Here is a 15,231-nt window from a genome sequence, read left to right on the forward strand (position 1 = left end):
GTGGTAGGCCCGAGTAACCACATTGAGGGGTTTGTACCTCTTTCGCCTCTCCAAGGGGGTGGTAGGCCTTGGAAATACTATATTGATGGTCACTCGCCACAAATGTACTACGTCCCACTAAATATGATTTTTATGTAAGCATCATTATACATATCATTTCATTAATATGCTATCTATCGGGTATGATTATGCATTTTTCATATGATGTCCATCTATTGTAGCATTGCATTGCATCTCATATACTTAGTACATTCAAACGTACTAATGCATACTTATGCCTACATGATGTCACTATGTAGGGACCGGAGCACCGCTTGACCATCCTCCTCCGCGTGGCTAATACGATTTTCTATCGAGGTTATTGGTGAGTCCTCCATTCCGGGGACGTTACTTATGATCTTTTGCTATGTATAAGACTTTTCCTTTTTAGTTATGTTTTGACTATGAGGGTAAGCCCGGTAGTTTGTCTTGGCCCCCGCTAAGTACCCATGTTTAGAGGTGGTGTTGGACAAGTTGTGTATTGTGCTTGAGCTTGACTCATCTATTATATTTATGTATCATTCCTTTTTTTTTTCTCTTGCTCCCTTAGTCCCGTTTCCCCCTTGATTATGTTTATCGCTTATGGTCATTTTAATTGCTTCCGCGACCAAGGATGTGTAATGATATGCTATGAGGCTTGTTTGGGGTTCCTTCGGGTTCCCCATTCGCCGGTCACGTCTATGCCCTAGGCTTGGGTCGTGACACCTAGACCCAAAAACTCACTCAAAATTATAATCAAGTTCTTAAATCTTGATGCCAATTAACATTTCAATTATCATATTTTCCAAGTTTCAAGTCTAGGGTTAGATCCAATTTTTTCAATATCATTATTCGAATGGTATTCATGTTATATAATATACTTAATACTTATTTATATGCACCCAATATTATATATAATAATTGAAGTTGTGACACGATGTTCATAAAAGATTTCCAACATGAAACTAAAACACGGAAACTGTATCAATTCAGGTAGAAATCCTACACCCACCCTTCTATGAATTTGCTTAATAATTGGCTCATCATTGCGCCATAATTGATCCACTATCTATTGTATCCTAGACTTACAGAACAACACTAACAATGTTACAATATTTCTCTATAAAGAGTGAAAACTCAAAACTTACCAATATATTTTAGCATGTAGTTGTTTCATATACATCAGTCACTGTACACTAACAAAAAAACTAAACAAAACAACAGTTATAGACTAGTCTAAGTACATTGTCCATTTTTCTTTCATAACATTATTATATTAATATATATATGTAGCATCCTAACTTCAATATAAATGGAAAGAGTTGGAACTGTATTAGTTCTGACCTGGAGAAGTACGCCTCCCATTTTCCATTCGTCTGACACCGCTGCGAGTAAGTCCTCGCCTATTCCCTTTTATCTCTTTTCTTTTCTAAATAAATTACTTTTGTACCAAAAAGTGACAAACCTTAATAGCTTATTTTAATAGGTATAAGTCAAATTGTATAGGTTCTTAAATGAATTTTCAGACTTGACCCATTTTTATCAATTACTAAATAAATATCCGCTAGTTAAATAACCATAGTTATTGAATAGTTTAAAATTCTCAAACCAACTTCACCGACTAATCATAAATGACTCAAAGCAACTATCGGGAGGGATAAAATGGTAATTTAAAAAAAAAAAAAAAATTATGAAAGTTTTTCTAAAATGATCTTTCGGGTCATTACATTATCAACCACTAAAAATCATGTTCGTCCCCGAACATAAGGAAGAAGAAAGAAGAATAATCGACGTAACCAAAAGCTTGAGTTATGACCTACTAGTCGGGTGTTCATCTCTCCAAGTGAGCTCCTCCTTAAGATCATTCCATCAAGATCAAGTACTTGAACTTTCGAATCAAACTTTGACAAACCTACAAATCAAGAGTTCTTACCAAACCACAAACTAACACATGAATCCATTATGAACCAAAACCCTCTAAACCAGGACACAACCATCAAGACAAATTTTTTTTTTTCTCACATAACCACGATAAAGTTTGAAATCAATACCGGCTACAACCAGAAGTGAACCTAAAGCAACCACCACACACTCATAATGCACAAACCGTCACATATTCCATCAAAAGTTCCTTCTCACAATATAATCATTACATGAGCTTAAATTATAAAATTTTGATCTTTAGACATGGAATATTCATCAAGGGAGAATCAACTTATCTAACCCAGAGAAGAAAATGATTAAGTAAACACCCAACAAGTGATACACTTCAAAATGCAGAATCTCTAACAACACTTTTAGACAATTGTAACTTTTCATAGTAATTCTTATCGAAGTTCTCATAAGCAAGGTTGTGTGTGTAGAATCACTAGTATACTTTAGCTATCCCAAACAACACAAAATCTATCATAACTGAAATGAACAAGTCTAATCAAGGATTCCACCCTACCAAGAAGACAATCACAGGATCGGTACACCCGATCCACCACTAGGAATTCACCCATAGATATGAAAACATGTGGGGGTATAGGTAACAAATCACACTCCAAACCATATCCAAAACGAAGTAAATGGTCATATAAGAATATACAGAATCAAAGTCGAATAACACTAGATGTTTCTTCCATAGTGCCCATATCAAACATTTTCATTCATATGACTCTATCTGTTAAATTTTCTAGCTACCCATAATCACCAATCTAGTCCTGATTATAATTGCTTACATACTTGTTTTATCGCACCACATATGCTCTTCACGATACTTCGCTGAGGTCAACACTCTTAATACTAATAGAATATCATAGCCACACCAATCATTTACCTTACTCTCAAACCGTCACTAGTATTAAAGTCATTTTAGCAAACACATAATCGCCTCCAAAATTTTCAAACTATGGCTCCCTCTCTTTCAATTTAAGCATTTCATGACAAATACAGGTCACACTGTTTAACATCCACAAGTTACCTATCATATTTTGAACAATTTAGCTCGACATAACCTCATAGAATCCTTCACACATCATTAATTATAACCCAACCAAAACTCAATCTTTATAAAAGTCGATGATAAAACCCTAGTAAGTCTATACCAAACCAATTCACATCCATAGTCATATTAGAACTTATATATGAAAATCCATACATTCTTCAACTTCGAACAAAGACTTTATATGAGAGGTCTTATTCCTTCACATCTCTTAAATTCTTCCCATGACGAAATTTCAAATACCTTGAACTCTTCAATACACTAGACTTTTTTTTTTCCTTTTGTTGCTTTGCTTACCCATTGTACCCTTTGACCAACAACCCATGATATTATACCTGATACTTTAAACCAAAACTTTAAGAGAAGTACTTTCTTAGGCCCCTTAATAATCAAAAGTAACAAATTCTATGACTCAAAACCTGCACATGTTCTTTCAAATGCTTAATACTCGATGTGATCGGTCACTTCTTACCTTACCAATTCATACCTTGAAAAAAAAATACTATCATTCCAGTTGTGCCAGTTATCAAACTCAAAACCACAAAAACACTTATTACCACACTCAAATCGAAGGCCTATATACTTCTTTCTCAAATCTTATCCAATTGTTTTAATTAATTTGATGATCTTGTGACACTATATTTTACTATAACTAGAGCAAAACGGGTGAAATCAAGTATCTCTGAACCCAATTCTCAACCCTCTAAATATACATCTTTAGCCCTTGCAATCAGAGTAAATAATCTTGCTCGCTCCTCCTTCCGAAGGCTACACTACATCCCATTATTTTTGTCATTATGACTCTAGCTCTTTCCAATCCTATTCGAGCGGTGTTTCAACACCTCCTACAACTTTCTATGCAATCACGTTTCTCACCAAATAGTAGAAAATCACAATCTTAGATACTCGCAGTCGTTATTACTATAAAAAAATCCATTTAACCAACAATCATTATTATATAGTTGCATTTAAATCACAATCCATCACGAACTCTTACTACCATTATGCTTAGTCAGTCTTCAACATCACCACAAAGTTAACCTTATCATCGATATGACACCTCAAACCCAGTTATATCAATCAAATCCAAAGGTACCTCCACGCAAGTATACTCATTGGGATTTCCTTTACCCATAAGCTTGGCATTCTAATATCGATCTACTTCCATGGAGCTTACAATGAAATCACCACTCATTTAAAATTCCTGAGATACATTCCACAGCCTGAATGCATTAATATTGTACCCAAAGATCCACCACTAAAATCTTTCTTATAAATAATGCTTAACCCATTCGTTTGTAGTAACAAGCTAGTTGGTTTCTCAAATGTGAATACAACATCGAATCTCATTATATGAGCATGCGAAACATCTGATAACTCTTTAAGTAGTTAGTAATCGCACTTGACATCAACGTATCCATTTCCATATACCACTAGTACCACATTGTGAAGTCTGTTAAATCCACCACTAGAACACATCATACATATCCAGAAGATTGTACCCAAATAGCCTACACATTCCTTCCCCATTTAGTAACTAACTTACACTACCAAATTTGTTCGGTCTCTCATCTAAAGCGATATGCATCTTTTCATAGATCATGTCACACCCCTTTTCGCGCAGGCGGCGGATGGGTTTTTCCAATTTAAGTGACGGTATTGATTTAGGGATTATTTTACTGTTACAGAGTCGCCACTTGGAATTGAGTTATGGTGTTCCAAGTCACCTTTTGTTTAATCCCTAATCAAAAGGAAATGACTCTTTATATGGTCTGCGAACTAGATATTCGGGTAAGGAATTCTGTTGACCGAGGGGAAGGTATTAGGCATCCCTCGAGTCTCGTGGTTCTAGCACGATCGCTTTTCTTGACTTATACTTATTTGTTACTATTTTTGGATATATTATGTCTACATGCCATGGTTTGCTTATTATTATTATTATTATTTTTATTGTTGAATTTTTTATTAGTCTTAAATCGGATGCATAATTGCATTCCCGATCTTGACATTTAGAGACATAACTGTCTTTCCCTCTCGAGCACACCACCTAATATTCTCAGTTTACAAATTTTAGTTTAAATTTAATAAATTTGACGATTAAAATAATTTGTCCAAGGTGCATAACTGCATCCTTAGATTATTTATTTTTTTAGGTGTTTCAAAAAAGATGTGTAACCACATTCTTATTGGAAACTTATTATTATTATTATTATGATTATTATTATTATTATTATTATTATTATTATTATTATGCTCATCTTTAAATATTTTCATAAAGATGTGGAATCACATTTTTTATTGGAATCCACTTTACTATGTGTCTTAACTAGTTTGTAGTTCGACACGTCTTAAAGCTTGACTAAAAAAAATTTAACAAAGCTATACAATCTTAAAAATAAAAAAAATAAAAAAATAAAAGAATAAATTTAAAGTTCTACAACAAATATATCATTTATCATGTTTAATCCAATTCTTTTTTATTGTTTATATTTATTGAACAAGTGATGATAAAAATAATAAACAAATGCACACCTATCAAGTTAAAGATGACATATACATATTAAGGAATATGAATAAAATTGACAAACAACTTGCACTATGATATGAAGACAGCATTTAGATGTACTATTCGTTATAACACTAAAGCAAATTTATTCTTACTATATTAATAACCTAGAAGCCTCTTGATTTAAATTAATGAAAGTTAATTATTAAAACAATTTGGTCAAGGTGCGCAACCGCATCCTTGAATTTGTCCAAGGTGCGTAACCGCATCCTTGAGTTTCTTAAGTAACTCAAAAAGATGTGGAACCACATCCTTAATTGAGAGAAATTTAATTACGTTTGTACTCATCCAATGTATAATAGATCCTAATATATACCTATTATTATGTTAAAACAGTCTAAAAGTAAATGGCGACGTTAAAATGTTAAAGTAACCTAAAAACCTTTTCTATATTTCACTTATCACTTTCCCCCCCACAAAATATTACATTTAATTAATTAAATCTCATCTTATTAACATAGTAATATTTCCGGTCGTTTAACAAAATGGAGCATTGTTATTCGAGATATGCTTTTTACTATTCTAATTATAAATAATAATTTTTTAATGAATGATAGAAAAATAATTAACAAATTAAGGTCACGCTTTAATTAATTATTAATAATACGTGTTGATATATCTTAATAACAAAAGAAAATATCTTAAAATAACACTTTTTATTTCTGTAAGTTAGTAAACTCAAATCTAATACCCTAATTAATGAACCCATAAAGTTGCTTTTAGAGAAAAATAAAAGTAAAAAAAAACATCATTAGTATTTATGCTAAATTTAAACTAGCATTAGATCTATGACCTATAGAATACCAAGATTCTAAAACACTTTAAATGATAAGATTAAATTGCATAAAAAATGTATTTTTTGGCTAACAAACAATGATTTACTTAGTCCGTTTTTTAAATTATGCTATCAACGAATAACTCAAAACTATGTGAATTGATCAAATTAATTAATGACAATCCACGAGTCAGATTTCGGCTTGATAAAATAGAGCGAATAAAGAAAAATATTGAATCCTTAGTGAGCAAGAAGCAATTATACGTTATATCATATTTTAATCCAAATGCAACACTACAAATATTTACATGTATTTCAATATTATAATGGCAAAGCTAAACACACATGAAATTTGAATAAATTCAGGACACCGGAATTAAGTACTATATAATCATGAAAATCAAATTATAAAATAAATGTTAAATAGTACCTCTTGCGAAAATCAACTCACGAAAGAAAAGCAATTCTAACAGGGAACCACGAACTCGAAACCACGAAAGCAAACCTTGAACTCAACCTTTGTTTGTGAGTAAATTAAAATGTATTATAAGAGGACAAATATGTATGTTGTGTGCGCGTGCAGGTTATTTTTTCCTTTTCTTTGGTTTTGTGCGTTTCTCTCTGTGTGTGTATGACTTTTTGTTGCTGATCTCCCCTCCTCCGTAGGTTGCTGGTTATATAGCAGTGGGGGAGGGGTTAGTTCTTTTCTGAAAGGAAGGAAAAAAAAACGTGAGGAAGTGGAGAGACGTGTGGGAGTGGGAGGCGTTGGTTGAGGTTTTAAAGGAATACGTGATGTGAGGGAGTTCGGTGGGTGTTTTAGTTAATTTGGTATCTGTTGTATGTATGCTGCTACGTGAATGGAGGAATTCTGGTGGTATATGATATGTTTTTGGGTGGTTTTAGGTTTTAGGTGGTTTAGGTTAATGGTTTTTTGGGTAGTCTAGGTTTTTTTTTTTTTTTTTTATACAATATAATATACTATGATATAATATAATATAATATAATATAACTATTTTTTGAACAACTAAAAATATGAGAAACATTTTAAGTAACTAATAAAATATAATAAAAAAATGTATATATATCATTAAAAAAACACTAAATTTATTTAAATACATATATTTTTTGTAAATTTCATTTCGTTTTGACGAAATTAAATGTGACTTTATTTTTTGTTGCTTTCAAATCTTTTAAAGTAAAGTTAATAAAATAAGGTAAAAGTCAAAATATTCAAATTTAGATTTTTATAAAAATATTTAAGCTTAAAAATCGTGTAAAACTTAAGTTCGGTCAAAATTACGTGTCTACAGATCATGTCAACAACAAGAGTAACACATACTCTAACTCTAAATAAGTAAGAATCGGTATCATTATAGTAGTCGTATTATGACCCTTTTTGATATACACTCAATCTATGAAAGATTCTAACCTTGATTGGCGCAACATCATTCGCTAAGCAACCTATATATGTTATAACAACTATACCAATTATATTTTCCAAGGTTACACTATTCATTGTCTAGTCATCCTTTTAATCATTCAACTTCCAATTGCCAAACCACTCCAGATATTGCCTATACCATACAAGTACAAATCCCACTACTAGATGACTAGCCAAAATAAATAAATAAATAAATATATATATAAGACGCTCATGAAGTCCCTTAAACCATTGTTAAACTTAATAATTTATTTATCCTCAAAGTGAATCATCAAACCATAACCTCACGCAATTCCTTCAAATCATTGAACATTCTAAATCTGACCACACATCATCTCCACAAGTATATCACTTCAACCTTAGTACCATACCTAATATCCAAGCCATACACGACATCAATTACTGACATGAGGAACTACGCACGAGCCATCACATAAGTGAGAGAGAATAGAAAGAAGCGATAAGAATCTGAAGGGATCAAGGATGCACGATAGAGATGCAAGAAGTGAAGTTTTTTCTTAAAAGTCACTATAGCCTCTCGAAGATAAGTACAGACGTCTCTGTACCGATCCTCGAGACTCTACTTAGACTCAGCTTGTCCACACGTGAGACCTATGAACCTGGGGCTCTGATACCATTTTGTCACGACCCAAAAATGAACGTGATGACACTCGTCTTATCCCACCAAGACAAGTCAGCCTAAAGCTCAACCTTTTTACAATAAAATGCGGAAATTTCATAATCAACTGAAAATATCCCCAAAATCTGGTTGTCACGTGTACAAGCCTCTAAAGCATTACAATTGATTCAAAAGAAAAACACAAGTCTCAAATGATCTTGTTTCTAGAATAGAACAAAATCATAAATAGGAGTAAGAAGGTCCGTTGAAATGACAAGCAACTACCTCACAAACCTCCACAAGAAACCTCAGACAAGGAGAAGAGAAAAATATCACAAAGGTTCGGGCTAATAACCTACAAAAAAAAATATAGTAGCAAGGGGTGAGTACCAAACCACACGGTACTCAGCAAGTAAACCTCTAAACACGAGCTAAGGGGATAGAATACAAGTACTCCTTACACCCCAACCGAACCTTCACAACTACAATCTGTATAAAACCAGCCCAACCTAACAGTTCACAATTTACAAAGCACATAGCTCAAGACAACACTCTAACAATTTCATATCCTCAACAACAACAATAATTTCATATCCTTAACAACAACACTCTAACAATTGCATATCTTCAACAACAAGCTCAATATTCCTCAGTCACAAGTTCCATAGAAAGGCACTCACAAGATCAGTAACACACAAGATCAAGTTCACCAATAATAAAGAAGTGCAATGCAATGAAATGCAATGTCAAGTATAGTGATGCATGTCTGACCTAATGATACACACCCGTTGTCTCTCAGTTCGGGACCCATGGGGGACATATCTGTCCATGCATCCATCGCGGCGCGCGATACGACCATCGATAATAGTAACCATCGCGGCGCGCGATACGTCCCTCGAAATATAGTATCCATCGCGGCGCTCGATACGTCCCTCAAAATGGTACATCCTCTTTATTTTCTTATTATTTCTCAATGCACATAACACTTGTCACAACCATGTCTCAGAACAATGCAAATGACATGTTCACACAAATAATGATGAGATGACCGTTTTCATAACATTGCACAATTCACAACAAGACAATCAGGATACAACATCAACAATGATTCAACAAGCCTTTCAAACAATTCTCAACACATCACACAAACAATTGATCACATTGCCTTTTATTATCCCTTTTTCATCATTAGAATTAATCAATGTGGACAAGTCAACCCATCACCAAGCCTCATTACCCTAAACACATATTACAAGGAAATACATGAATTCCATACACTTAACGAGGGTTTAGAAATTCACTTACCTCAAATAGTCGAACAATCACTCCGGGACTTGAACCTTCCCCGTTCGTTGAACTTCTAAATCAATTCGATCTATTCAAATAAATATTCACAATAAGTTTTCAAAACTAACAACACTCATATTACTATAGGTCTAGCCTAGACCCAAAAACTCACTCAAAATTATAATCAAGTTCTTAAATCTTGATGCCAATTAACATTTCAATTATCATATTTTCCAAGTTTCAAGTCTAGGGTTAGATCCAATTTTTTCAATATCATTATTCGAATGGTATTCATGTTATATAATATACTTAATACTTATTTATATGCACCCAATATTATATATAATAATTGAAGTTGTGACACGATGTTCATAAGAGATTTCCAACATGAAACTAAAACACGGAAACTGTATCAATTCAGGTAGAAATCCTACACCCACCCTTCTATGAATTTGCTTAATAATTGGCTCATCATTGCGCCATAATTGATCCACTATCTATTGTATCCTAGACTTACAGAACAACACTAACAATGTTACAATATTTCTCTATAAAGAGTGAAAACTCAAAACTTACCAATATATTTTAGCATGTAGTTGTTTCATATACATCAGTCACTGTACACTAACAAAAAAACTAAACAAAACAACAGTTATAGACTAGTCTAAGTACATTGTCCATTTTTCTTTCATAACATTATTATATTAATATATATATGTAGCATCCTAACTTCAATATAAATGGAAAGAGTTGGAACTGTATTAGTTCTGACCTGGAGAAGTACGCCTCCCATTTTCCATTCGTCTGACGCCGCTGTGAGTAAGTCCTCGCCTATTCCCTTTTATCTCTTTTCTTTTCTAAATAAATCACTTTTGTACCAAAAAGTGACAAACCCTAATAGCTTATTTTAATAGGTATGAGTCAAATTGTATAGGTTCTTAAATGAATTTTCAGACTTGACCCATTTTTATCAATTACTAAATAAATACCCGCTAGTTAAATAACCATAGTTATTGAATAGTTTAAAATTCTCAAACCAACTTCACCGACTAATCATAAATGACTCAAAGCAACTATCGGGAGGAATAAAACGGTAATTTTTTATTTTATTTTTTTATGAAAGTTTTTCTAAAATGATCTTTCGGGTCATTACACTTAATTGATATAAAAATAATGGCTAATGAAAAAAATTTGATTGAAAAGCATAATTAGAGTGAATTAATATTAAATTATTTGCGTGCCTAAATTAAATGATAATACTAGTTTATTTCTAAAGGACATGATATAATTGCCAATCTTGACCTAATAATATCTAAATATTTTTTTGTAGAAAAGAAATAAATATGAATATTGTATTCTAGCTATTAAAACAGCTCGCATATGACTTTCGGTGAAGATGAATTCCTTGAAAGTATTAATAGTGATCTTCATGCTTTTCTTTCTCTGATTGTTTATCAAAGGTAAAAAGTATTTACAATGAAATTGTAAGTCTAATAGAACAAGCAAAGAACATGTTCTCATACAATGTCTTTAAATTTGTAAAGAAACTTATGATGGTGCTGTAGATGACACTACAACAATAATTAAAAATTTCGATGCAAACGACTTTTTGGGGCAAAGATTTATGTTGTGAGTGGTCCCGACACTTGTGAAGAATCATACCGGACCACTTAGGACATCCCCAATAAAATCAAAAAGTGAAGATTTGATGAATTTTGTTGATTTAACATTTAGTTTGTTAAATCAATTCAGCACTTAATTTGCAACTGATATTCTCATTTGAATTTATAAAATGATGTCATGACTACTTTTACTTTATGAGTTTTTTGTTGATCTAACATTGAATTTGGTAAATAATTTCAGAAATCTGTAATTTGCATTCTCTTTTAGCAACAAAAAGTCAATCCAAATAGGCTATCAACTCGAAAATAATTGAATATGGGTTGAAGTCCAATTGTCTTATTTTACTGTTTGTGTACATATTTTCTTATTATTATTACTAATATACGTATTCGCACAATGTGCGAATAATATTAACGAAAGTAATTACTGTGCTTGAATATATATTATATATTTATTATATAATTTTTTTTAAATTTAAATTAGAATATACATCAATGAGCGAGATTTTTTAGTTTGTGAGTTTTTGTTGCACATTTGTGATGATGATTAGCAAAGCAAGTATCTTAGCACTTCTTGATACATCTTAAATACTCGAATAGAACATTTATAATTTTTATGTTCATACAACAACAAAAATAAATTTAATTGATGACCATAATGCTATGTTGCTAAAAATTATGAACAAATATCAAATATAACACAAATTTATCATAAAATTTTAAGTTCCAAAGAGCATCAAATCTTACTTGAATCACCTAAATAGAATTAAAAAGGTAATGAATACAAAATTATTGGTAATAATTGATTGATCGCCTAAAACATTATGTTTTAGTCATTTTATATTTTAGGATCGACGAACGGAATAAGAAGACGTAGCTCAACTTTAACAATTATTGCTGATGTACTTTGAAAATGAAGAAATATTTAAAAAGTGATATTGTTAATTGTCTTGCTTCCCAACGAATCTAACAACAAATAGTATGCGATGACGTAGCTTCAAAATTGGAATAATGTATAATTATATTGGTAATAATCGCACACATATAATACATTTATCATCATCATCCTGATAACTTCACATCCCAATTTTTTAATATATTTATTTACCTATTATATAGCAAATATAAGTCGATTTCTTCTTCCTATATATTATTTTTATCAGTAGAAAAAAATCTCAGGTTAGATTTACATTATAGTACTCCGAAAAATGAATCCATTTACCTAATCATGACAATATTTTTTCTTTCAATTTTGAATAAAACTTCAAAATTCACTATTTTGGCATAGAAGGAAGAGACAATGACATTTTCAGTCCCACAATTAATTTCCATAGACACTCATATACATGAAATCAATAAGAAAAATGTTCTCACCTTGGACATTTTTTCTTTCATAAGTAAATTATAAATAATTTTTGATGAAATATATGTAAAATCTTAAAAATTGTTTATGAATATAATATATTATGTATGTATAGTAATAAAATATATGTATATAACTTGTTGGTTCGGTTCTGTTCGGTTCGATTATTTCTTCGATTTTTTTCAAACAAAATCATAACCAAACCAATGACTATCGGTTCTTAACAATCTAAAATCAAACCAAACCAAAACCCAAATTAAATCGGTTTGATTTGGTTTTTCGGTTTGGATCGGTTTTTATCCAAACCATGAACACCCTAGGCATGTGTCTATGACATTATATTTAAGAATATTTCATCGATTAAAATGTTTATTGACCAATTTTAAGTTGAAAATATGTTATTGACCAGCTTTAAGTTGAAAAAAACTGTTTGACAGCTCAAAATTTCCTTATTAGGAAAAGCTTAATAAGGCAATATAATAAATATAATCAATGTCATAATTGATATCAAAATAATGGCTAATGAAGAAGTACTAATTATACGTAGAATAAAATAAATAATATGATTAATATTATTATTGAGATATATTAATTATTTTACTAACATTTTAATCATCTGATTTTGATAAATTGCTAATAACTAAGTATTTTCTTGTTTTCTAGCAGATGCCTCCACCGAAATTTCCTTGTTACCTTCTTTGTATGACCCTTTTTTTATTTTTTGAAAAATTGTTTTATTATTTGTTGATTCACTTTTATTTTTTGAAAAATTGTTTTAATATATTAAAAAGGAAACATGAATATAAAAAAATAAAAAGAAAAAGAAAACAAAATAACAACGTATTATTGGTTATAAATTTTCAAATTTTACTTCTAAACATATCACTGACATATTCAAATTCAAATTCAGTAATAAGTGATAAAACATAAATATGAGTGTCCGAAATATTTGCAATTCTTTTTTTTTTTTCCTTTCACAAAACATAATTGATAACTAGCACTTTCTTTTCCATATTATATTGTTCTTAGTTACTTGTCAGATTAAAAAAAAAATTGATTGAAAATCATATTTAAAGTGAATAATTAACATTAGACTATTTGCATGCCTAAATTAAAAGAGGATACTTACTATACTAGTTTATTTCAAAAGGAAATGATATAATTACCACAATCTTGACCCAATTATATCTACATGATCTTTTATGGAAAAGAAATAAATATGAAAATTCTATTCTAGCTATAAGAAGCACTCGACATATGAATACAAAATATATGTACATGTGAAGATGAATTCCTTGAAAGCATTAACAGTGATTTTCATGTTTTTTTTTTTCTCTGGTAACTTTTTCGTCGGGAGATTTGATAGTAAATGTTTGTCGAACGTCTAGTAACTTCAAAGTTTGCGTCAACGCTCTTAGAGCGGATCCTAAGAGCCCTTCTGCTGATAAAAAAAGTTTGGTACGTATTCTACTTCAACAATGTTTAGCAAAGACAAAAAGTATTTACAATGAAGTCGCAAATCTACTAGAGCAAGCAAAAGAACATGTTCTCATACAATGCCTTCAAATTTGTAAGGAAAATTATGATCTTGCGATAGACGATGCTACAACAGCAATTAAAGATTTTGATGCAAATGACTTTTTTGGGGCAAAAATTTCTGCTTCTGCTGTCATAACTGGTCCAGATACTTGTGAAGAATCATTTACTGAACCACCTATTAGAACATCCCATATAAAATCAAAAAGTGAAGATTTGATGAATTTTGTTGATTTAACCTTGAGTTTGGTAAATCAATTCAGCAATTAATTTGGAATTGACATTCTAATTTAAATTTGTAAGATGATATCATGACTACATAATGGTATGCTAAAGTTTACTTTATGAGTTGTTTGTTGATTTAACATTGAGTTTGGTAAATCAATTTAAAAATCTGTAATTTGCATTCTCGTTTAGCAACAAAAAATAAGTAAAGAAAAATTAGTACTAGTCTCATTTGCTGGAGCATTGGAGTTTTTGGGTTCATTCGCGTTCCAATTTTAGATACATGCAAATCACACTGAATACATATATTTGTATGTATTTGGAGTGATTTATATGTATCTGGGATACCAGATACATGAAAGAGTGGCGAGTGAGATGGGAGAGAGGCGAGGGAGGTGAACGAGATATTCTATGTATCCAGATACATGCGAATTCACTTAGATACAATGTATTTAGAACATATTACATCTAATTTGACTCCATATATCCAAAACACATTTATCTGGAGACAGGAAGTATCAGGAGGCACCGAAATCTTGTAAAATACGTAATATTACAAATTAGAGTATATATAAGTAATTAACTCCAAAACTATTAAGATTTTTGTAAATTTCACTAATTTATTTTGTTCCCCAATTTCAGATTAATTCAAGTTTCAAAGAACCCAAAATATCTAATAATCCATTCAGCCCTTACTTTAAAACCCAAAAATCAGCCAAATAATTGGCCCAAATCCACGGCCCATTCATTTATTTTGGTCCTTTTTTATATTTACCTCAGTTTTCGTTTCTGC

The sequence above is a fragment of the Solanum verrucosum genome, unplaced genomic scaffold (assembly GCF_900185275.1).
Source record: "Solanum verrucosum unplaced genomic scaffold, falcon-dt-bn FXZP01000138.1, whole genome shotgun sequence".
Classification (NCBI taxonomy): domain Eukaryota; kingdom Viridiplantae; phylum Streptophyta; class Magnoliopsida; order Solanales; family Solanaceae; genus Solanum; species Solanum verrucosum.